This window comes from Phalacrocorax aristotelis, chromosome 3, assembly GCF_949628215.1.
Source record: "Phalacrocorax aristotelis chromosome 3, bGulAri2.1, whole genome shotgun sequence".
Lineage (NCBI taxonomy): Eukaryota > Metazoa > Chordata > Aves > Suliformes > Phalacrocoracidae > Phalacrocorax > Phalacrocorax aristotelis.
The window spans coordinates 86,854,975-86,880,858 of NC_134278.1; the positions used below are offsets into that span (position 1 = coordinate 86,854,975).

At 43.1% G+C, this 25,884-nt stretch overlaps 1 protein-coding gene across 2 annotated transcripts in view; it reads left to right on the top strand.

Moving 5' to 3' along the window:
* COMMD1 (copper metabolism domain containing 1) overlaps nucleotides 1–25,884 on the top strand; it is a 95,467-nt gene that overhangs the window by 5,305 nt on the left and 64,278 nt on the right. The window lies entirely within an intron of this gene.

Consider the following 25,884-nt stretch of genomic DNA (forward strand, 5'->3'; position numbering starts at 1 on the left):
GTGCTCCAGAACAAACTGTACGTTGGCTAAATGACAATAAGAATTTCAGCGTGAGGAGCCTAAATATTTTATTACATTTGGTTTATAAGTATTAATTTTCACAAATACTGAGGGTGTCACCATCTGTAATAAATATAGTGGTATGTCATTAGTAAAATATTAATCAGACTTTACATAAGTAACATGTGAGAACGAAGAGCTTGATATCCAATATGTAAGATGCACCCAGACTCTATCTATACGCTTTGTAACATTCACTAGCCCTCTTCCATCAGTTGTTTTCACTAGAAATCATGCTGATATTTCTACCAGATGTTCTAATGACTGTCATGTTTCATTTTGCTGTCATTCAGCCGAGAGGCTGATAGTACTGTCATTACTTGGCTCTGCTGTGCCACCAGCATGCATGGTGTATGTAAGTCCCACCTTGAAGCTATTTCTATATTGTGAAATGCCCAGCTATTTGTAGTGATAACTTTTTTTCGTGCCTTTGGAGGATGTCTGTTGAATAAGAAACCTTTTGATCAAAATCTGATCTAAAGGCTTATGGGGGGAAAAACACAGTGCCACTAGTGCATAAAACTGCTCGGTTTGTAAAATGCTCTGGAGGAGCACCAGCAAATTGCAGATGCTTTGGAGACCACTTAGTGCCATTATCATGTGTTGCCCCTAAAGACTGTCACTCTCCTGCTAGCGACTGCAATCCTTTCCCTATGAACTTGCTGTTGTTACCTAGAGAGGGCGTCCCAAAGCATTTCTGCCTCCACTTGAGAAGGAAGCAACTTGACCTTCAGAAAAGGGTCTGCCCTTAGAGGAAAAGTCAGAGCAGAAAATGTCGTACAGTTCACTCAGTTGTGGCAGATAGATGCCTTTGCATCTTCTTCAGCAGGATTTCTGCTGACAGCCACTGGTGGGAAATAAACATCTCCTTACATTCTCTAATAAGGGAAGAGAGTTGTCATTCTTCCCTCTCCCCAGATACCTTGTAATTCCTCAAGTCAAGGCTGAGTCATGAACTCTTGAGCACTTTGCAATTGTCCAGGCTTTTGCAAGGCTGAGAACAGCCTCAGTCTGAAGACTGAGATAAAATCATTTGGGAAGAGTTAATATGAGAGACTGCTTGCTTTCTCCCATTTAGATTTGCAACTGTGCCTGCATCTACTAACTAAAAAGCTAACTCAGTAAGCATCCTCATTCTTCTCGATTCAGATGAAAGGAAACAAATTGCTTGTAAAGCAGTATCAACAAGTACTGTGTCCGTATAAGGTGCTTTCTACCCAAGTATGTGTCCTACATAGTGTGTGTTATATATTTCAGTCCAGTGAATGACTGTGCTTATTATATATAATTTTATTTGTTATTGGGCTAGGTGAAAATACACTAACAGTAACTTTGGACAGAATTTTGGGAGGGAATGTCTACAGTGTTATAACTGGACATACATAACAAAATTACTGTTATCTTAGTTGTTCCAGGCAAACATTAACCCTAGTTTTTTTTTAATTTAATGAAACACCGCCATTACATAGCTTGCTAGTCGAACACAGCTCGATTGCCACCTCTGCAGTGTCTGATGTTGCAGCATGCATTTTCTCTTCTCAGTATACAAACCTACAGTTACTGCTTTTTTTTTTTTTTTTTGCCCTATTTCAGCATCATCTTAGGAGGGTAGAATATTGAATGCTTACTTGAACTAGCACCTGCTGTATTGCAGTGATAATGATGTTCATGGATACTGCCCCAAAGCATTATTATTAGTGCTTCCACTAGGAGTTATTTTAGATTTTTAGGTATGTGTACGTGTGGTCAGTTCAAATAGGACTGGTACAGCTGCCAGTTGTAGGAATAACATGAAATGGAGGGGGGGAAATCTTCAAAAGAATGACCTGGAGAAGAAGGTTGACTGGAGGTTACATGGTTGAAGAACATTGACAGGAGCAGTAAGATCAGTGCTTCACTGTCTAGAGCAGCTTGTTGCTCTAGACAGTTGCTTGTGTGTGTCAGCAAGAAAGGACAATGTGCCTACATTGTTCTGGATTTTTTAAATACATTTTTTGTGATTTCTCCAGTTGTGTTGTTAAAGCCTTCCGTATTGAAATACTGTTTTCATTGCTATTGTAATTACTGAAGAGATGTGTAGAAGGTGGTATTATTGCTGGTAGCTGTGGGACGTGGAGGTGATGGTGTTCTGCACTGTCTGTACACCTTTACAAACTGGGCTGTCATTTAAACAACAGGGTGTGAGCAAGGAATCCACACCTCCACATTACAAACCTCATGGTCTTCCTATTGTTGTGCAACTACAAGTGCAAATCCTGAAGGCAGGCATAAACAGGAGGGCTTCATCCATTATCATGTCATTCATTTAATTAGTAGTATTTTCTATAACTTGTGTGAGACAGAGGTGAAAGGTTATCTAACGAGGCCAATCCAAGACTCATTTAATTTGAGATTGTAAAACGCCAATATACTATAACTGTGCCACTTCAGTCAAAATGGCTTACCTTATGTTTAATGGTTTACTTGACCTTTTGTGTCATATTATTTTTTATGTTCTTATCTATGGAAAAGTGGTAAATTAAAAGAAGTAGGCAGACCTGCGTCGTTGATGTATAATAGGTGTGGTAAACTCTGTATTAGCAAACGAGGAGCAAGTCAGTCAGTCTGTCTGTGTCTCTCTCTCTGTTTTTCCTCAGTTACAGTGTTGATTATATCTCTGCAAGTAGAGCTCATTGGTGATGTCAAGATTGGAGGCAGCCTGGGCTGCAGTGATCATGCATTGGTGGATACTGAGGGATACGGGATATCCTGATATCCTGAGGGATACAGGAAAAGCAAGTAGTACAGTCAGTACCCTAACTTTTAGGGAAGCAGAGTTCCAGCTTTCTAAGGAGTTAGTCAGCAGGACCCCTGGGAAATGGTCCTCAGGGACAAGGGAACAGAAGAGACCTGGCAGATCTTTAAGGATGCATTCCATACGGTGCAAGAGCTGTCAGTTCCCAGGTGTAAGAAATCAGGCAACGAGGGAAGAGACCAGCGTGGCTGAGTTGAGACTTGTTGGTCAAACTAAAGAGCAAGAGGGAGCTGCACAGGCAGTGGAATCAGGGTCAGGTATCCTGGGAAGAGTACAGAGACGTTGCCCAGTTGTGTAGGAATGGGGTCAGGAGGACCAAGGGGCAGCTGGAGCTGAATTTGACAAGGGAGGCAAAGAATAACAAGAAAGGCTTCTACAGGTACATCAACCAGAAAAGTAAAGTCAAAGAAAGCACACCCCCTGATGAACAGGAATGGTGGCCTAGTATCAACAGATGAGGAGAACGCTGAGGTACTCAACTTTTTTGCCTCAGTCTTCACTGGTAACCTCTCTCCTCACCCCTCCTGAGTTGATGGACTGCAGGATGGAGACCAGGGGGGTAAAGCCCTTCCCACTGTAAGGGAAGATCAGGTTCGTGACCAGCTGAGAAACTTAGATATACACAAGCCTGTGGGACCTGATGAAATGCATCCCAGAGTCCTGAGGGAATTGGCTGACGTAGTTGCCAACCCACTCTCCACAATATTTGAGAAGTCATGGCAGTCAGGTGAGGTCCCTGGGGACTGGAAGAAGGGAAACATTGTGCCCATCTTTAGAAAGGGTAGAAAGGAGGACCTGGGGAACTACCGTCCTGTCAGACTCACCTCTGTGCCTGGGAAGATCATGGAACAGATCCTTGTAGAAGCTACGCTAAGGCACATGGAGGACAGGGAGGTGATTTGAGGCAGACAGCATGGCTTCACCAAGGGCAAGTTCTGCCTGACCAGCCTAGTGGCCTTCTATGATGGAGTGACTACATCAGTGGACAAGGGAAGAGCTATGGATGTCATCTATCTGGACTTCTGTAAGGTCTTTGACATGGTCCCCCCCAGCATCCTCCTCTCTAAACTGGCGAGATATGGATTTGGTGGGTGGACTGTTTGGTGGATAAGGAATTGGTTGGATGGTCACATCCAGAGGGTAGTAGTCAGTGGCTCGATGTCCAGATGGAGATCAGTGATGAGTGGTGTCCCTCAAGGGTCCATACTGGGACCAGTATTATTTAATATCTTCATCAATGACAGACAGTGGGATCAAGTGCACCCTCAGCAAGTTTGCAGATGACACCAGGCTGAGCAGTGCAGTTGACACACCAGAAGGACAGGATGTCATCCAGAGAGACCTAGACAAGCTGGAGAGGTGCGCCTGTGAGAACGTCATGAGGTTTAACAAGGCCAAGTGCAAGGTCCTGCACCTGGCTCTGGGCAACCCCCGATATCAATACAGGCTGGGGAATGAAGGGATTGAGAGCAGCCCAGCAGAAAAGGATTTGGGGGTGCTGGTGGACAAAAAGCTGGCCATGAGCCAAAAATGTGCACTTGCAGCCCAGAAGGCCAACTGTCTCCTGGGCTGCATCAAAAGAAGCCTGGCCAGCAGGCTGAGGGAGGCGATTCTGCCCCCTGCTCCGCTCTGGTGAGACCCCACCTGGAATACTGTGTCCAGCTCTGGAGCCCTCAGCGCAGGAAGGATATGGACCTGTTGGAGCGGATCCAGAGGAGGGCCACAAAGATGATCCGAGGGCTGGAGCACCCCTCCTATGAGGACAGGCTGAGAGAGTTGGGGTTGTTCAGCCTGGAGGAGAGAAGGCTGCGGGGAGACCTTTTTGCAGCCTCCCAGTGCTTAAATGGGCACTATAGGAAAGATGGGGGCAATCTCTTTAGCAAGGCCTGTTGTGACAGGACACGGGGTAATGGTTTTAAACTAAAGGAGGGTAGATTTAGACTGGATATAAGGAAAATATTTTTTACCATGAGGGTGGTGAAACACTGGGGCAGGTTGCCCAGGGAGATTGTAGAGGCTCCATCACTAGAAACATTCAATCAAGGTCAGGTTGGATGGGGCTCTCAGCAATCTGATCTAGTTGAGGATGTCCCTGCTCTCTGCAGAGGGGTTGGACTAAATGACATCTAAATGTTCCTTCCAACCTAAATTATTCTATGATTCTATGATCTAGCTGCTCAGTTGTGGAGGTGGGGGCTGCCCTATCTGTCAGGCAGCTCAGTGCTGGCTCTTCACATTTATAATGGCTCTGTGTTATGTCTTAGTTTTATGATGACCTACTGAAAATCTGCTAATTATGTGTTAATGGACTTTAAGAACAGCATGTTACTGAGAAAGTTGGATTCCCTAGTGGTTGCAATGCTTCAAATCCCATTGATTTCCCTTTTCCCATCCAAATGCATGGTTCAGTTGAATTTTAGAACTTCTGCCAGTAAATAGTATTTTCATCATTAATGACACCAGTCAGTTTTGTTATTTGTTATGCACTCCTTATTTCTCAAAAAAACAACCTCACCCAGATTTGATTAGAGTAAGTTATATATATATATAGTGTGTGTATGTGATTAGCATATGTTGTGTATATATATGTGTGGGTGTGCACACACACATGCATGCACAGAAAGGCAAGTATTTTGATTATGCTGAAATTCATTAGTCCAGTCTGATCCTTCAGTGTTTCTCTTGACCTTAACAAGAGTCTACTCTGAAGACTAGGGAGTTGGATTTTGCCTTTGAAGTTCATTACTACAAATTAAATGCTTCTACTATATTTAATTAGTATTCATCAAACACATGCTGTATGGAGTATGTTTGAAAAGGGAAAAAGACTCCCCTAGGCTTCACATGCAGTTTCATGCCTTTATTTCAGTAACACTAATGCTCCATTTGCTATTCCCCAAAGTGTGAGGGAAAATGCTGAAAAGGGTAATGAAGTTCACTGCCATCATCTCCGCACTGGTGATTTTCTAGACTAGTATGATTGTCATCCCTCTTTAAATGTGGCCTGTGAAAAGGGGAGAACTTGGTTGTGTCTTACTCAGTTTGGTGCGTGAAGAAGGACTAAAAGGAAAGGAGAGGCTGCGTGTGTGTGTGTGTATGTATATATATTCTTTATTATATGATACTTTCAAAATTGTGTCTGTTACAACTGGTGTGAAGGAAGATGAGTGCTTGCTTGCTCCAAGAGAGTACTGATGTTGGCAATGGAGTAAAAAGTCTTATTCAAACCTTGCCAGTCTCACATGAGGCTGCTGCACAGCTGAGCAGGTAATAGACTTTTTTCTTTTTTCAAATATATGGTTGGGTTTTTTTTTTATCATTACAAGTAAAGACGAATCTTATTAGGAAGAAAAACGTAGTCAGTGGATCCTCTACATCAGGGTGAGTGTAATCTTGTCTGCTAAATGTATATATCCTTATTTAATGGAAAGCTCAGAATAAGAAGAGAGCAACAGAAAGAGCTGTTAATGCATTGAATAACCAACACCCTATCAAAGATGCAGAGCTGTGACACTGAAGTTCACAGGTAGTGTATAAAAAGGAAATTTGGATGACACAAGTCAACCTTTTAACAAGGTGAATATCTGAAATTTTCCATTCCTGGTCACATTAAGCATCTACAGTCTTGGTATGACATACATTAGTTTTCCTGCTGTACTATTTTGTAGCACTGGATGCAGTATATCCAATAACTTTTTATTAAAAAAAGGCTGACAATACCAAAAGCTTAGAGTGGTGAAAATGCTGTGGGGCTAGAATTATTCCATTTTGCAGCTTGTACTCTCTGGATTTCTTCCAGTCTGGTGACTAAGTATGATGGAGTCTTGAACACTTAAACATATTTGGATGACGTTGATTTTTGCAGTAGTTCATGTGACTAAAAAAAAGCATTAGTGGCACAAAATAACAGGCACTACAATTATTACCTCAAGTCTTTTGTTCATTGATGATTTAGTCATTGAGCCCAATGGGGCAGAAGTTGTCAGGTAAGAACCTCTGGCAACTTGAGCTCCAGCCTGAATGCCTGATCTTGTTCCCTGTGAGCCTCCCTGGGCAGGAAGGGTTGGCTGCCACTTACTCTGAGGGCTCAAAATTAATCCCTAGAGGATCATTGGCTTTAGAACAAGATGAAGTGAGTAACTTTCTTTGAAGGCAGAGCCTAAAATATCCCCTTTTTAAAATTTTGTGTTTATCACTATAAGTATATGCTTTTACACAATAACTTAAAAAATATTTAATATATGGAGTAAGTCAGAACTGACTGGAACATGGATGGCCTCCATTGTGAAGAATTAGGAGTTCATTGTTGGCTTCTTACTTTGGAGTTCATTGTTGGCTTCTTACTTTGGAGTTCATTGTTGGCTTCTTACTTTGGAGTTCATTGTTGGCTTCTTACTTTGGAGTTCATTGTTGGCTTCTTACTTTGGAGTTCATTGTTGGCTTCTTACTTTGGAGTTCATTGTTGGCTTCTTACTTTGGAGTTCATTGTTGGCTTCTTACTTTGGAGTTCATTGTTGGCTTCTTACTTTGGAGTTCATTGTTGGCTTCTTACTTTGGAGTTCATTGTTGGCTTCTTACTTTGGAGTTCATTGTTGGCTTCTTACTTTGGAGTTCATTGTTGGCTTCTTACTTTGGAGTTCATTGTTGGCTTCTTACTTTGGAGTTCATTGTTGGCTTCTTACTTTGGGGCATTTTTGTTATGTGTTCTGAACACCTGAAGCTTATACACTGTAGGTTTTTCATAACTGTGTTCCGTTGTATATAGCAGTCTTATACAAGGAAACTGAATCTTACAAATCATACAGGGAAAACAAATTACCCTATGCTGCTTTTAGTGACCGAGTGATTTAAAATTGGAGTGCTTGAACAAAGCAAGTGCATTTACTTTTCTCTTTGTTTACAGTGCATGAGCACCTGTTTATAGCTGATAGTCCACGATCTAATTCAGAGTACTTGATCTCTTGTAAAGTTGGTAGTTTTATGGTTGTGTAACAAGCCTGTGACTCCCTCCTCCTTCTCAACTCCCCATGGCGTTTGGTATCTGTTTATCTGCTTTCCTTGAGGACTCCGTGTTTCACTTTTAAAGCTGGCAGTGACCTTGGAATATGTTTTTTATCCCTCTAATTCTTTGGCATCTTCTATATTTACCTCTTAACAATGCTGGTTTGTGTGTGATTCCACATAAGTAAAAATAGATTACAACAGAACCTCACCAAAAGAAGACATAAAATATATTGTGCAGAGCAAATATGAAATAATAGCCAATTTGTCCAAACAAGTTTTAGACTTAAAATTAATGTTTTTCTAATGAATAAATTTTTTGGTAATATCTCATTTTGCATATGTTAATATACTTCTGAAAGCATGTTTTTTAATCTCTTTCTTTCCCTCCTTACTGTAGAAAGTGGCAATACAAATATAGTTTTTTCCAAAAAATATGTTTTTTTCCAAATAAGGTTAGATTTTTTTTCCTGGTTGAGATGTTTTGGAATCCCTGCCAAAAGAGTCCTACCTCAGCTTGGTGGGTGGTTTTTTCCTTTCCTTTCTTTGAAGTCTCTGTAAACCGTGAATGCAGGATTATGAAACATGTTCTGAAAATATATGCAGACACTGAAGTAGTATCCATGTAAAAGGCAAGTAATCAACAGGCATTTTTACTCCTTGTCTGATATTTACACATGGCTTTGTTGTCTCTCTTCAGACTGTTGCATCAGATGTACCATTCTCTTGTACTCCTTTGCCATTTCTGGTTCATGAGTAGTTTATATTCTGTTCTAACAAGCTGTTTGTATAAGTACCCTTTATTTGTACCAAATTTGACCACGTAAAACCATTTTATTTTAATTAATTGTGATTTCCTTTGCATTTTTCATTAAACTCAATTTTTACCTTTTTGAAGTGAACAAAATACACGTAACTCCCGCTTTCTGCAGAAGAAACGGCACGTTTAGGCAGTGTGCTGCTGCTTTAGTAGATGTTCAGATATTCATGTACATGTGAGCACCATATGTTTACAAAATATATATGCATGTATGCAGAGATCAGAAGAGAGGTCAGAAATGAATGCCCTTTTAACATCATTGAGTGACACACTGAGTTTTTATACCTTGCCTAGGATGAAGATGATAAGCTGTGGTTCTGAGGCTGGTTGAGGTCTTGCGTTATGGCCCCATAGTTAGCCTTCCAGTGTTACAGGTGAGATGCATGGGTTGCCTGAGCTGTTCTTCACTGATGGGTCCTCCAGAGGCTCGAGGTTGTTATGCTGTTTCGGACCTCTTGAGGCCTCTAAGATTGTCCTCTCTTGAGGACTCTAAGGAGCCCAAAGGCACAAGCAGGTGATGCAACTTTGCAGGACTCTTCCCCCATCGGTTACTGGACATGCCTACTTGTACACAATGTGTACCGTATACGTGCTTTTGCATCCATTGTAGAAAGTCTCCCCCTGCATGACCAAATGAGAGGGATCTGGCTCTGGCTTGTTGTGAAGCAGGTTAGAAGAGTGTCTTTAAGAACTCTAAACAAGAGTTCCTTGCTCAGGGAGAGTGCTTTTGTTCACAGGATTCATTTTATAACACGTCAGTTTATGACATGTCAGGTAATCTATTAAAAGTCTCATAATGAAAAGAAAGCGCTAAAGAGATTTTTCCAATTTGTGTGGCCAAATGGTATGGAGTTTATTGAATGTGAATAATCCCCAATTTGTCTAAAAGCCAAAGAAAAGCTGTGGGAAAAAATTAATTGAATTCTTTTTGATGGCAGGGGCTGCACTGTCTTGGAGCATTTGAGTGCTGAAGTTTTTAGCTGTTCAGGCTTGTAATGGTGAAATTTGAAGCCAGATTTTGTTTGGCAGAAAACAGTTTTCACTGGTGATGTGTGTTGTGCGATTGGGTATGCTACTTTTATAGAACTTGTTTAGCATAACTTGCTTAGCATTAGTAGCTACATTTGCTGAAGTCATAGGCCGCAAGCTGTGAACTTTCGCCAGATGTGTTGAAGTTTTACTTAGTCAAGTAAAAGAAGGCCTCAGATCCAGTTCAAGCCAGAAGACAAGGGAGCAACTGTTGTTAACAGAAGCTGCAACCTTAGAGACAAGAAAAGAAACAACCCACCTAGACACAATGAAAGGGCTAAATAAAGAACAGGAAGACCCCAGACCCTAATGTTACTACTGATCCAAACTGTTGCTGGAGGGGTGGGGAATTTAGATTGTAAGGGTATAATTGCCCAGAGATTTCTTTGTTCAGGGTCCTTCTTTGGAGGGACCCAGCCTGAGCTGTAGCGCTATTAGTAAAAAGGACTTTATAGAAGAATCTCTTTTCAGCTTCAGTGGAAAACTAGAGTCAAATCCTGTTATGGTGTCTGGCATGTGTAATTCCCATAATGTGTGCCTGCAACCTCTGCAAACCACTGTCATGCTTGTGCAGCTCTTGAATGCAGTGCACATTGCCTGGGGAGGGACAGAGGTAGGGAGCTGTTCCTACCAACTTGCTGGAAACCTGATTACTTGGCCAGCTCTACCGATAGATGTCTTGGTCAGGAGCCTAACCTGATAGAAACAGAGAACCCCCTCTGGGGTAACTAAGGTAGTCATTAATATTTAATGTGATTCTGTTGGAGAATACGTTCAGATTGATATTTTGGCTGTTTCATTATGTCTTCAGCCTTATTTTTCCCAAAAATGTTTACTAAATTTAGTTCTAAGAGCATCTTTGGTACAGCAAATGGTACTTAACTCTCTATAGGAAAGTGAGGGATGGTTTCTTCTGAGCTCCCCAGCTTGGGTTTTGCTCTCAGTCAGGTGTTGCTCTCGAGCACCAGGTGGTGAGTGGGGACCTTCACAGAGCAGTCATGATTCTGTGGTGAAGAATTTGACCTGCTGCTCCCTTCTCCTCAGAAACGGTCAGCTGTTAACAAATACCATGGCTGCTACTGGTCTGGGGAACGTGTTTTATATTTCACTGAGCCAGCAGGAGGGGAAAACCATTTTATCCATGCCGAAAGGAAGACCTGCCGGCTGGAATCCTGAGCCTGGAAGCTTACCGTTTGCCAGCCAAACCTGTCAACAGGTAACATGAGTTGTCAAAATACGTGGTGAATGACCAGATGGTAAAGCACTCTTGTTTGCTCGCCTTGAAACAGTGTAGTCTGTAAAATTGTCTCCTTGCTGATCTGTTTGCTGCTGTGAAATGTGTCGGCAGGGTTATTGCCAAGGTGGCTGCAATGTGAACCTAGTTTAGGAGTGCAGGAACCCTTCTTCCAGGTAGGAAAATGTAACTCTAGTTATTGCCCAGAATAGTACAGATAATGTACAATGGTGCTGTGAAAGAGAGGAAAGCAGAGCCTGGAGTCAGAGTTGGTCTCCAAATCAGAGTATATGGCAAGACATCATACAGTTGAGAGGTGTGACTCATGTATTTCATGTTCACTGCTGGAGCTTCTATGCTTTGCTATAAAGGAAGCTGATGTCCAAATGTAAACCAAGGGGGAAATTACCTCGGTTAATAATTAACTTTTAAGATGTAAACAATCAAGATGCACTGAGTAAAAGGTAAAATTAATTTGTGATGTTAATTCTGTTTTCTGTGCTTGGTTCATAATAAAGCAAGTTTGCATTTTGTCTGATTTCACTGACAGGGCACTGCCTGCAGAGAGCTACAATAAGTTATGCTAATGTCTGCACCATTACTGCATGCTGGGTAGGGATACATCTTTTTTTTCCATGTGCCTTCAAAATACGAGCTGCTCCAACATCTATTTTTAACTCTTCTAAGTGAAATGAAATTAAACATGAAGCAGTAGTCTGCAGCAGCAAGTAATTTTCCCAGAATGATTGTAGAAACCTGATAAACACAGTTCTCATTTATTTTATTGTAAGAGAACAGAGGAGCAGAAAAAACACTGACCACGTGGTTTCTTAAGGGAACGACAGGTCATGTCACCAGTTCTGGGACTGTCACTGTGTTTGTCTATATCTCACTCTCTTTTCCTGCTTTTATTCCCTCCCTTCAATTTTTTTTTTATTTACCATCTGGTATTTATTCTGCCCTATCTGGATTTCTCTCTGCCTTTTATTTTCCTCTCCATCTTTAACAATACTGCATTAAACGGCTTCTGTCTGTTAAGAGTTCATATTTCTGAATTCAGCCCCTTCAGGAGGACTGAAGAAACCATTTTAGACTGAATAATGTAGACTGTGAAGATTTAGACACTCTCCAAGAAAACAACATCCTTCTACTGAAGCATAATTCAGGGAGAACACATGTATGTACATTTGTTTTGAAAAAGGTTGAATCTGTCAAACTTGTCTGTAACATGGCTGCAGGTTTAAAAACTACTGGAAATGTGACGTTTCTTTGCCTCCACCCCAAGTGGCAAAATGCTTTCTAAACTACAGCAAAGAATTTTACTCAAGTGGAGAGAAAACTGATAGCAAAACTTGGGATTTTTTTTTCTGTAATTTAGTTGGGTACAGGCCAGGATGGACAATTTATATTTATCTTTTTAATATATTTATATTTTTAATCGTATTTGACCCTTGTAGTTGCAACTATATCTGCTATTAATAGAACATTTCCTTATTTTTTCAGTTCCCTGTTTTATCTCCCTCAGCTTGTCCAAGGCCTGTCTGTGCTCTCTGAGAAGCACTTTCCATTGCCTTTTTTCATGTATATCTCTTCCTCTTTCTATTTTAAATAATTTAAGTAGTTTGGAAACTATTATTCAGGAAGGGAGTGGTGCTTCTTTTTTTTGTCTGTTGCTTAAAATCCAAACTTTTAGTATCTATTTGTAATACGAGTATGCAAGCATTGTTTGGAGATCTAGCTATGACTAACATTACTAGTGGGTGGGCTTGTTCTGTGTTTTTTATTTTATTTTTATTTATTCTTGTTCTGTAAGTGGTGTAAAGCCTAGACAGAGTCTGTAAGTAGGTCCAGACAGAGTAATCCCGAGCATTCTCAATTTTCCTTCAGCTAAATATGTTTTTCAGGATGGGGCTGGTGGAGCCACCTTTTTGAGCTCAGCACAGCAGATTTGCAAGAAGTATGATCTGACCACAGGAGTGTGGCTCAGGTTGCGGTTCATCTGGTGTCTGCCTATTTTAATCAACCTTTTATCTTCCTTTGTCATCTCTTTATGCCACAGAAAAATGACACCTCCTGCAAATAAATTTAGGAAGTGGTGTTTTATGGAATTATGAGTTCACACTGGTCATTTCTAGCAGACACACAGACTAATGGCAGAGGCAGGCTGGACAAAAAAATGTTGTGGTCATTTCAGGTGCTTTTAAATACTAATGCTGAGATCTCTTACATTCAATTGTAAGCTAGGCCAAGAATAGCTGTATATCTACTCCCCTGTTGTTGAACTTCATGTTCAAATGAAAAAGTAATTTTAGCAGAGAACATGGCATTTGGTGAGCTTGTATGCCAAAAAAAAAAAAAAAAAAAAAAAAAGGGTTTGGGGGGGTTCTGCTGGGACGGAGTCTGGGTACCTTGGGGGAGAACACTGAAGCAGTCAAGAAGCATGAAAGTGACCCATTGAGAAGGGTTTTATCTTCCATGTGCACATTTGACAAATCTGTGTGGAATCAAGCTTAGTAAGATTAGAAATGCAGGCAGAATATAATTTTGCCCAAAACTGCATCAGGCACACGCATTTTTCCCATCTGCAGTATCAGTTAATTATTATTTTGTTGTTGTTGCTGTGTGTTGCAAGTCTTCCTGTCTAAGAAGAAAGCTTGATGAAAGTCAGAATAACTCAAACTTTAAAATATTTACAAGTCTGCTGAATGTCTGTTGACCTGGTTAGTGCCTCCTCGGCAATGAATCAAAACATTCTACAGAATGGAATAAGAAATAGGTGTTGTAGAAGAACTCTTACACACTAGAAAAAATTAAATCACGGGCTTTTAAACAATACATGTATTATTGTCCTCTTAATGATTCACAGCTAGCTCTTTTCTCTTAGCAAAGGAAGAGTTTCATTTCACATTTAACTGTGTATTACAGCTCAATAAGGAGCAAACTAAAATAATACTGGGACATAGTATGGAATTGAATAAAAGAAATCTGTGTGATCTCCTATGGATTAGATGAAGACTTAAAGATTAGCTAAAATCTCTTTACTTTGTAGAAATACTAAATGTATTGTTAAGGTCACTTGTGATTTCTGTCTTCCAAATTTCGGGGGGTGTAGAGGCCTTCAGCTTCGGGCTTTTTTCCAAAAGGTGGATCACCATTTTTCAAGTGCAGACAAGCAGACTGTTGCATCTAATTTTATCTTAATTCCAATTCTCGGGAGAGCTCTTGGACTCTAATAAACAGTGTTTGTGAGGCACAACCTACTGACTACTTGAAAACCTCCACTGTCTCCAGAAACGTGGGAAAGTCTACTGGACTAATATCCAGGGAACATCTATGGGAACAGCTCATTTATTACAGGACTGTATATCTCGGCAGCCCTTGGGAGAGAGTCTGGTTAGTACATGCTTAGAGAGGAGGACCCAGAAACCACAGGGTTGCAGAAATATTCCCATATTCCTCCTGTCTGAAGCTACTATTTGCAGGAGAACATGCTGAGCTAAGTTGACAAATAGCTTGGTGTCACTAGGACCCGCACGTGCCATTACGCCCAAAGATGTTCTGTTCCCAGGGTTACCTTTCTTTTTGGATAAGGAGGAAGAAGCTACATACCCCAAAGTTGCATGCAGCAGACAACCTGTATTTACCCCAAATTCAGTGAAGGCTTTCTTCTAAGGATAAATGAAAGAAATGCATAGCATCCTGGCATTAAGAGGAATTGGCTTTGTGTTTTGGCTGAGCTGGGTCCCTTCGTATGTTCCTCCTCTCTGCAGCTGGTCCCCCCTCTCTGTGCATGTATTCCAGTGGTTTTCGAGGTTATATTTCTCAAAGCATCGGAATTATAATGGTTGTGATACAGGTATAGTCTCTCACCCCCACCTCCCAAAAACCTGAAGAAGTGAGTTCATTAGTATAGTATGTGGCACTCAATTGTTTGTTTCTCTAAGTTTGTGATTTCTTTGTGATACGGGCTGGCAGCAGCCTGTGATTTTGAGGGTTAGCTGGAGAAAATGCCTACATATGCTGGCATGGTCAGCTCTTGGAGCTCTTCCGTAATAATGGTTGACAAGTAATGTTTTATTTCCAGAAATGAAGTGTGTTCTTGTTTTCCCAGTGAGTTTTAACAATTGTTTCTTACTAGTACTGCATGCTTGTCAGGCTTTATTTCTCAGAAGAGATAATTTAAGTCTGTTTTCCTGTTCTGCGTACCAAAGCACATGTCTAATGAATCTAATTAAGCCAATACAAAACTCTCCAGATTATCAAATATTGTTCCATTAAGGAAATAGTATTTGAAAGTTATATTTTTATTGGCTGAATTGTATTTGAAGGCATAGTGGGTATGTGTTGAAAGTGAGCACAAGGAGAAGTCAGTGTGACCAAGCCTGTTTCTTGTTGTTTAAAAGCATCTGCTCAGCCTCTGGAAAGAAAGATGTAGCCAGTTGCAGAGGCTCGGACTTGCCTGCTTGTAGTATGACATGCAGTCCATAAGCTGTACTTCCTGCCGGGGCGGGGGGGAAGCATGTTATAACAAATCTCAAATAATGTGGGGAAATTTTTAATAACAAATGGTGTTGTCTTACAGACTCTAGTTTTGAAAATAGGCACTTTTTTTTTACTTGAGTGAAAAGTCGTAGTAATATAAATTAAATTACTGGCCTACAGTAGCTGTGATGGTATATATTCTTAGAAAACTTCTTCTTTTTGTAGAAGATTTTTATGTTGAAATAGTAAGTCATTTGTGATTACCAGTAAAAACTGGAATTGGGTCCTATATAACTTTTTTTCCTTGGTGTCATACTTTTAACACAGGACTTCTTGACGTGCTGTAGAACTGCGTAGAGATGGGACAGTAGGTACATAAAATGGGGGCAAAATATGGTTATTGACGACTGCTGAAGAGATGAGGTGGGAAACAACTAAGACAGGTGTCGTGGTTTAGCGGCAGCTCAGCCCCACACAGTCGCTCGCTCACTCCCCCACCGGTAGATGGGGGAGAGAATCAGAAGGGTAACGCTCGTGGGTTGGGATAAGAACAGTTTAATAATTAAAATTAAAAGAAACAACAGTAGAAATGCAATATAAAGGAGAACACCGAGAGGCGCAAAGCCCTGGGGGAGGGGGAAGGGAGAGGAGAGGGGGAACGAACCGCCGAAACCAACCACATGCGCCGCAGCCGCTCACCACCCGCCGACCCGACGCCGCGCCGCCTCCGCGCTGCCGCTGCCCACCCTCAATATATTGGTCATGGTGTCACATGGTATGGAATGAACCTGCCATTGGCCAGTCGGGGTCAGCCGTCCCCACCATGGCCCTGCCCCTCCCAGCCCCCACCCCCGCCACGTGGCAGAGGGCGGGAAGCTGGAAAGGTAGCCGACCCCCACAGTGAGGAGAATTAACCCCTTCTCAGCCAAAACCAGCACATTCTCCACCCCTTATTCCATACCATTTACACCATGCCCAGGTCCCATATGATGCAATACAACCGTACCAACCACCACCCCTCCCCTTCCCATCCTTTAACATAATACACAGACATCATTCCCTTAGTTCATGGACCTTCCCTGTAAAATGTCCATTAAAATGTCCATTGAGTTCACCCAGTCCATGACTCTGGGCTCCATCTGTTGTATCAGTCTTTCCGGGTGGGAGAGATGGTGTGTGGCGTTGGGTTGCTGCATACCGAGTCAGTCATCGTTCCATCACTGCTGCACGGCTTGTTTCATAGTTGATCTTCCATGGGTTGGGAGGCTCGTACTCTGATATCATTGATACAACACAGAGGTGACACACAGTATTATATAGCAGTTCACATTGTGCCATTCAGTTCATTGACTGTTTTCACCCAAAATCAAATCCCCTTGAGGCACACATCGGATTTCTCCATCCTCCCGCATCACCCACCAAGTGCACCCAGGTCCTCGAGCAAAAGCAATCCCACGAATGGGTTTGCCTTTGCCGGAGGCAGGAAGAACCCCGACTGTTTTGCCCAGCATACTTTTTGTGTGCACTACAGGGACTCTATCCCCTTCCACAGTATGTAGGATTTCTGACTGGGCAGGGCCAGCTCGGTTGGCAGATCCCCTCATGTTGACTAACCACGTGGCTTTTGCTAAATGTGTATCCCAGTGCTTGAATGTCCCACCCCCCATTGCTCTCAGTGTAGTTTTTAACAGTCCATTGTACCGTTCAATTTTCCCAGAGGCTGGTGCGTGATAGGGGATGTGATACACCCACTCAATGCCGTGCTCTTTGGCCCAGGTGTCTATGAGGCTATTTCGGAAATGAGTCCCATTGTCTGACTCAATTCTCTCTGGGGTGCCATGTCGCCACAGGACTTGTTTCTCAAGACCCAGGATAGTGTTCCGGGCGGTGGCGTGGGGGACAGGATATGTTTCCAGCCAGCCAGTCGTTGTTTCTACCATTGTAAGCACATGGCGCTTGCCTTGGCGGGTCTGTGGGAGTGTGATATAGTCAATTTGCCAGGCCTCCCCATATTTATATTTCAGCCATCGTCCCCCATACCACAGAGGCTTTACCCGCTTCGCTTGCTTGATTGCAGCGCATGTGTCACATTCGTGGATAACCTGTGCAATAATATCCATGGTCAAGTCCACCCCTCGATCATGAGCCCACCTGTATGTTGCATCTCTCCCTTGATGGCCTGAGGTGTCATGGGCCCACCGAGCTAGAAATAGTTCACCCTTATGCTGCCAGTCCAGATCCACCTCAGCCACTTCAATCTTGGCAGCCTGATCTACCTGCTGGTTGTTTCGATGCTCTTCAGTGGCCCAACTCTTGGGGACATGAGCATCCACGTGCCGTACCTTTACAACCAGGTTCTCTACCCGGGCAGCAATATCTTGCCACAATGTGGCAGCCCAGATGGGTTTGCCTCTGCGCTGCCAGTTGCTTTGCTTCCATTGCTGTAGCCAGCCCCACAGGGCATTTGCCACCATCCAGGAGTCAGCATAGAGATACAGCACTGGCCACTTTTCCCATTCAGCGATGTCTAAGGCCAGCTGGATGGCCTTTACCTCTGCAAACTGGCTCGATTCACCTTCTCCTTCAGCAGTTTCTGCTACTTGTCGTGTAGGACTCCATACAGCAGCCTTCCATCTCCGGTGCTTTCCCACAAGGCGGCAGGACCCATCAGTGAACAGGGCATATTGCTTCTCATCTTCTGGCAGTTTGTTATACAGTGGGGCTTCTTCAGCACGTGTCACCTCCTCCTCTGGTGATAATCCAAAATCTTTGCCTTCTGGCCAGTCCATAATCACTTCCAAGATTCCTGGGCGACTGGGGTTTCCTACTCGAGCCCGCTGGGTGATCAGTGCAACCCATTTACTCCACGTAGCATCAGTTGCATGGTGTGTAGAGGGGATGTTTCCTTTGAACATCCAGCCCAGCACTGGCAGTCGGGGTGCCAGGAGCAACTGTGCTTCAGTACCAACCACTTCTGAAGCAGCTCGAACCCCTTCATATGCTGCCAATATCTCTTTTTCAGTTGGAGTATAGCGGGCTTCAGACCCTCTGTATCCCCGACTCCAAAACCCTAGGGGTCGACCCCGGGTCTCCCCATGTGCTTTCTGCCAGAGGCTCCACGTAGGGCCATTCTCCCCGGCTGCAGTGTAGAGCACATTCTTTACATCTCGTTCTGCCCGGACTGGCCCAAGAGCTACTGCATGGACTATTTCTCGTTTAATCTGTTCAAAGGCTTGTCGTTGCTCAGGGCCCCATTTGAAATCATTCTTTTTCCAGGTCACTTGACAGAGAGGGCTTACGATCAGACTCTAATTTGGAATATGCATTCTCCAAAAACCCACAACGCCCAAGAAAGCTTGTGTTTCCTTTTTGCTGGTTGGTGGAGACATGGCTGCTATTTTGTTGATCACATCCATTGGAATCTGACGACGACCGTCTTGCCATTTGACTCCTAAGAACAGGATTTCTCACGCAGGTCCCTTCACCTTACTTTGTTTTATGGCAAAACCAGCTTTCAGAAGGATTTGGACTATTTTCTCTCCTTTCTCAAAAACTTCTTCCGCTGTGTTGCCCCACACAATGATGTCATCAATGTATTGAAGGTGTTCTGGAGCTTCTCCCTGTTCCAGTACAGTCTGAATCAGTCCATGGCAAATGGTAGGACTGTGTTTCCACCCCTGGGGCAGTCGATTCCAGGTGTACTGGACGCCCCTCCATGTGAAAGCAAACTGTGGCCTGCACTCTGCTGCCAGAGGGATTGAGAAGAATGCATTAGCAATATCAATTGTGGCATACCACTTGGCTGCCTTGGACTCCAGTTCGTATTGAAGTTCTAGCATGTCTGGCACAGCAGCACTCAACGGTGGAGTGACTTCATTCAGGCCACGATAGTCTACTGTTAGTCTCCACTCTCCATTAGACTTCCGGACTGGCCATATGGGACTGTTAAAGGGTGAGTGGGTCTTACTGATGACTCCTTGGCTCCTCAGTTGGTGAATGAGTTTATGGATGGGGATCAGAGAGTCTCTGTTGGTGCGATATTGCCGCCGGTGCACTGTTGTGGTGGCGATTGGCACCTGTTGTTCTTCGACCTTCAGCAACCCCACCACAGAAGGGTCCTTTGAGAGACCGGGCAAGGTAGACAGCTGTTCAGTTTCCTCTGTCTCCAAGGCAGCTACACCAAAAGCCCACTTGTAACCTTTTGGGTCCTTGAAATACCCTCTCCTGAGGTAGTCTATGCCAAGGATGCACGGAGCCTCTGGGCCAGTCACAATGGGGTGCTTCTGTCACTCATTGCCAGTTAGGCTCACTTCGGCCTCCAATACAGTTAGCTCTTGGGATCCCCCTGTCACTCCAGCAATGCTGATGGGTTCTGCCCCTATATACTTTGATGGCATTAAGGTGCACTGTGCGCCGGTGTCCACTAAAGCTTTATACTCCTGTGGGTTGGATGTGCCAGGCCATCGGATCCACACAGTCCAGTAAGCCCGGTTATCCCTTTCCTCCACCCAGCTGGAGGCAGGGCCCCTCTAGTCCTGATCATGGCAGTCACAACTCACTTCCTGTAAATGTGAATCAGGAGTCCCTCTATTACACTTAGAAATAAAATCTGCGCTTCTACTCCTCTGTCTGGGGACTTGCTCGCTGGAAACTGGAGCAGCAGCTTTCCTGGAAGAGCCTCCCTGAGTGACTGTTCTTCCTTGCAGTTCATGTACTCGTGCCTGTAGGGTCGAAGTAGGCTTGCCATCCCACCTCATCATGTCCTCTCCGTGGTCACGCAGGTAGAACCATAGGGTGGCCCGTGGTGTGTATCCCCTTCTTTGAGCCAAAGAACGCTTATTCCTAACAGCTGAGACACTGCTCTGTCGAGGTGGGGAGTAGGACAGATCTTCTTTGAGTTGCTGGACCTCTTGGGATAGTTCCTCCACAGCAGAGACAAGCGAGGAAGAGATATTTGTGTCGTAATCCCGGAGTCTATCTATCACCTCTGCCACCGTTGGTGTCTCGTCACCTTTCCAGGACATCACTGCCTATGAGTTTGCATGCGAAGATGGTGCGCTCCGTACAAACTTCCGCCACATGGGTCGTGTGCACTCGGCTTCATCTGGATCTTTGGATGACCGTTGATCGTCTAGGTCACCATAAATCACCTCAAACGCAGCTAATTCCCTTAGATACTGGATGCCTTTCTCCATAGTTGTCCATTTTCCTGGGCGATATGTAACATCTTCTTTAAAGGGATACCTTTCCTTCACTCCAGACAGGAGTTGCCTCCAGAGGCTGAGGGCTTGTGGTTTTTATCCAATTGCTTTGTCAACGCCCCCTTCCCCAGAAAGGGATCCCAATTGTTTGGCTTCTTTTCCCTCTAGTTCCAGGCTACTGGCCCCATTATCCCAGCATCGGAGCAGCCAGGTGGCAATGTGCTCACCTGAACGACGGCTATAATCTTTTCGCATATCTCGCAGCTCGCTTAAGGACTGGGATCGGGTGGTCTCTATTTCATTTATTACTTCTCCCTCCTCTCCCCGCGATGGCCCTGGTTCTTCATCATCCCGTTCTAAATGAGTTGATGTCCGCTTCCAATATTTCGTCTTGTGTATGAGGGCAACTGATACTGGTACGGGTTTATTTTCTGAGCTAGCTCCGGTACTTGTTGTGGGGGTTTGAGTGGCTGCAGTGCCTGTTGTCAGGGCTGGATTGTCTACAGTGCCAGTCACTTTGCATTTCAATCCAGAGACATTCTCTTCCCCCTGGGGGCACTGAATACTGTTGAGCAGGGCTCGGTATGCATGGGCCAGACCCCAGCATGTTGCAGTTATCTGTGTCTCTCTGGAGTTCCGAGCGTAACAACATACTTTCTCCAAATATTCTACTAGTTTTTTAGGATTCTGCACTTGTTCGGGGGTGAAACTCCAAAACACTGGGGGTGCCCACTGCCCTAGGTATTTGCCCATGCTATCCCACATGCCCTGCCACTCGTAACTATCAAGCCTCGGGGCAAATTTCTGGGTGATATTCTGAAGTTGCTTAGTCAAAACCAAAACAACATGCCCAAAAACTAACAATAAGTGCACCTTAACCACCCAAGGATGTTCAAGATACAAAAACATTGTTGTAACAAAGGCACAGACATCATAGAACAAAGTTGCAAAGGTACTATTCTGTATTTCCTCCATATAAAATCTCTCAGAGGAGGAGGTATAATTGCTAATTGCCTCAACAAGGTGGTATCCGAAGTACAGTAACGGTTTCAGCAAAAACCCCAAATACCAGATAAAGCTGAAAACGAGTTTTTGTATAACCAATCTTGTAGGCAAAACATTACTAATCACAGCAGAACACAGCAGACTCAACAAACCAACACCGATTTTTAACACCAACTGCAAAAAGGACAACATGGTGCTGTGACCAGCAGCTGTTGTTATCTCCAACCCTTGAGCCCCACGTTGGGCGCCAAAATGACTGTCGTGGTTTAGCCGGCAGCTCAGCCCCACACAGTCGCTCGCTCACTCCCCACCGGTAGATGGGGGAGAGAATCAGAAGGGTAACGCTCGTGGGTTGGGATAAGAACAGTTTAATAATTAAAATTAAAAGAAACAACAGTAGAAATGCAATGTAAAGGAGAACAACGAGAGGCGCAAAGCCCCGGTGGAGGGGGAAGGGAGGGGAGAGGGGGAACGAACTGCCGAAACCAACCGCACGCGCCGCAGCCGCTCACCGCCCGCCGACCCGGCGCCGCACCGCACCGCCTCCGCGCTGCCACTGCCCACCCTCAATATATTGGTCATGGTGTCACATGGTATGGAATGAACCTGGCATTGGCGAGTCGGGGTCAGCCGTCCCCACCATGGCCCTGCCCCTCCCAGCCCCCACCCCCGCCACGCGGCAGAGGGCGGGAAGCTGGAAAGGTAGCCGACCCCCACAGTGAGGAGAATTAACCCCTTCTCAGCCAAAACCAGCACAACAGGATATCCATGTATACACACTTAGTTCAGAATATGAAGTCTGTATAATATAATGATGCATGCCGCTGACAGTACAGTGACTCAAGTTACTGGAGTAGATCCTGCACTTTAAGGTCTGTCTGGGCTAAGTAATTGGCATTAATGAGACATATCCCTCTTTGACCAATGCTGACAGTGATTCATCCGTAGGAGCTGATGGATAAAATAGGTTTCAGCACCTTTAAGTCTTAAGAATTTTCCAGTAATGATGTTACAATGTGTGTGTGTGTGTTGTTCTGGCAGTGAAACCATCCTCATCACTGCTGTGGGGCTGGACAACAGCTAATCATTGTCCTGGTGGTGGCAAATGCTCATCCGAAGCTCCTAGGGTTTGAAAGCATGAGAGACCGACCTATAATCAGATATATTTTATCTGTCTTTAGTTATAACCATAGAAGAACCCCTCATGTTTTAACTTTCAGTTAATCCTTAGAAATATTAGTAAGGTGTATTCACTGTGATATGATATTCTATGTAATAAATGAGCATTGGTAAGAGTAATGGAAAGAACTGTTTGTAATGCTGTGCAGAATATGAATGGAAATACAATTTTTTTGCCAAGTTAAATTAAAACATTTCCTCAAGCTTAAAAAAGTCCAAAATTTAACTGTGGTCATTTATACAAGCAACGGAATAGAACTATGCTTGTTTAAAGAATGAGTTATATAAGTGTTTCCACAATAAAGGAGATGGAAGATTAGCAAACACCTTAATTGTTCTCTCATTCATTGTAACTTATATCAGGTTTCCTGTCCACAATGAAATGTTTCCAAGTTAAAACTGAAAAAGAATATTAAAATGAGTTGCTGTTCTTCTGTGACTTGAAAGCCTTTATAGCTGGTAGGTTTTGTTTAGGAATAAAAAAAAAAAAGTCTTCATTAATATCTTCATGCAACTATACTGAGGTATAACTCATTAATTGGTTGTACCTGTTTCCAATTAAAATTTACATTAATTTTTTTAAAGGAGTTTTTAATTAGTAGTCCTATTTCCAAGCTGAGAGAGATTCTAGTCTGAATGACAGACTATATTGGTATGTTATTTAAAGCATACATTATCTGATAACTATTCCACCAAAATAGAGTATGGTTGTTACCTTCTGGTTTCTTAGCTGTGTACATATACAGTATTAGGCGATCCATATTGTGGGTACATGTGCATACATGTCTGAGAGAGAGAGAGAAATGATTGCTAATTATGATACATGGTTTCCTTCCTCTGTTTTATGTGATAGTATTTTGGTAGCAAACTATATCACGGTGCTTATAGTACATGAATTTACAGAGGTTTTAAATGTAGCTCAGATGGGATCTAATCTGATCGTCAATCTGCTGATGATCTTTGCCACAGACAAGTTTAGCTGAACTGTATAAGCCCTAGTAATATTGTTTTGTCATGCTTAAAACTGCAAGCTTGGTCATAAGCTTCCTCTTCCGGATATAACTAGAAGTCAGATTTATATCATGTGACAGGCACAACAAGGAACTTCGTGTGTGTATGTTTATTATCAGCTTAGCAAAGCCCTGCCAGAAATATTGTTGCATCTTGCAAATAGAGTTGTTGTGAAGGGGGTAAGGTTGAAAGAAACCCCTAAAAATTAAAAATGTAAAATGTTTGAATGTTATAAAATCAAGCTGGAAAAAGGGTTACCTGGGTTATTTGATCCAGTGAATCTGCATTAGGTTCACATTTAATACAGGTTAGATGTTTCTCCATGACACCTTTGCTTCATTCAGTGCAGAGGATGCAGTTTATGTTCTTGGTTCCTGCACAGAAATAAAACAGAAGGCAATTTTCTGCACAGCTGAACTGAGAAGAAAGTCTGCATCTCAACTTGATCTTGGTCTTGACAGGGCTTACATAAGGTGCTGGGGTCTGGGGTTGTTGATTCACCCCTATTCCTCCCCCTCTTCATATAAACCAGCACAAAAGGTGTACATAAGCGGTAGTTGGTGTCACACAACATGCAAGCAGATCCACACACAGATGTAGGGATATGAAAAATATTAAACCAGTAAATATTCCATACTGCTGTTAATAGATAGTCCTGTTCATGTAAGACGTGGATGTAGGAAAGGGCTGTAAGTCTAAATAGCTTTTGTTTTGAAAATGAAATGTGCTTTTTTCACTTAGAGCGTAATTCAATATTACAGGATAATTACCTCTTAAGTTAAATACCTTCATGATAAAACCAAACAATATATAGATATGGTGAATGCTGTATAGAAGAGACAGAGCAGTGTACTAGGCATCTCAAGTTTTATAATAAATTGGCAGATGCTCCAGTTACTTCTGGTATGGAGTGCCATTTCTTTTCTTGATCACGTAACAGATGGCAGCTAATGCATTGCGAGAGTGAGGGAAGGCAGTGCATCCCTCTTAAAAAAATAAAAAAAAAAAACCACAAAAAAAAAAACCCCACCAAAAAACCCCAAACCTATAAAAGCTTCAGGAGAAAGGTCTTGTACACTGCATTATAAAAGGCAGCGCAACTGTTATAGATCACAAGTTGTTTGTTGGGGTTTTTAGGGGGGGATGTTTCTGGCTTGCTTTTTCTCTTGACAAAAAAAACTCGGAATAAGGAGGATGTGGTAGTGTATCTGCTGAAGGTTGAACACGTCACAGTGTTGGCTTTACTCCCTTCAAAGCACTAAACTTGCCACTGTTCTGCTGTTTTTGTGTTATGTGAGCTCTGTTTTGGGCTAGTCCTTGTGGTTCTGTGGGCGAATTTTTTTGTTTTGTGTTTTTTTTACCTGCCATTTTATTTCAGGCCACTCCTGGGTGTGACTAAGATCATGTACTTCGACATCTGTCTGGTCTAGATGGCAAAGGTGGCAAACCCTGCTGGTAGTTCACCCTGCTGACAGTTTTAGTTCATCGTTGATGAAATGGGGAGAAGCAGCAGGTCTTGCGTCCTTGGCAAGCTCACAGAGCGCTAACCCATTGGTTTTTAGATAAGTGATGTCCTGCTTTGCAGACAGGCACTGTGAAGAACACACCACGTGTCCGTCCATACAGTGTCACCCTGTTGGCTAATAGTACGCTTTGGAGCGAGGTTGTCATTTCCCTGAACGCATGGAGTACAGCAGTAGAAATACCATGTCAAGGAAAAGTAAATTGAGGCAAATCCCAAGGATTGCAATGTTGGCCACACTTCATCTTGGTGTGCTCCACATTGGCATGTACTTGGAGGTGGCATGTTCATTTAGGATGAGCTGCATCCATTTTGGGTGAGAATGAAGCAAAAGTGTCTGCTTGGAGGAAACTTGGCCACAGTTTCCTCTCTCTGCCTCCTGTCCTCCCCTCCCTTCACAATTATATTTAGCAACCATTGCCGGTTAGGCAATGCAAATTTGAGGCTGTAGGATTATCAGCTTTGGAAAAATAGGTGGAAAAACTGGGTATCTACTAAAAAATGGATTTGGGAAGAATAATTTCTGTTGCTGTGCAGGGAGGAGGA